This window comes from Penaeus monodon, chromosome 24 (assembly GCF_015228065.2).
Source record: "Penaeus monodon isolate SGIC_2016 chromosome 24, NSTDA_Pmon_1, whole genome shotgun sequence".
Classification (NCBI taxonomy): Eukaryota; Metazoa; Arthropoda; class Malacostraca; order Decapoda; family Penaeidae; genus Penaeus; species Penaeus monodon.
Window position 1 is genome coordinate 27,224,999 of NC_051409.1, and position 201 is coordinate 27,225,199.

Sequence of the window (201 nt, forward strand, 5' to 3'; positions counted from 1 at the left end):
AAGAGGGCATTTGTCACGATATGTCGCTCCAAAAAGGATATACAACGTTGGTCCATATCTTGCCCTAATTATTTCGTGGGCCCCTACTGCAATTACAATTCGGATTTGGGGGCCTATTGCTCCGCCGTATGCAGTTATTTCATTTCTCAATACACACCTTAAATGTTTGGGTTTTGTAAGTTAAATACACAATAAAACAGT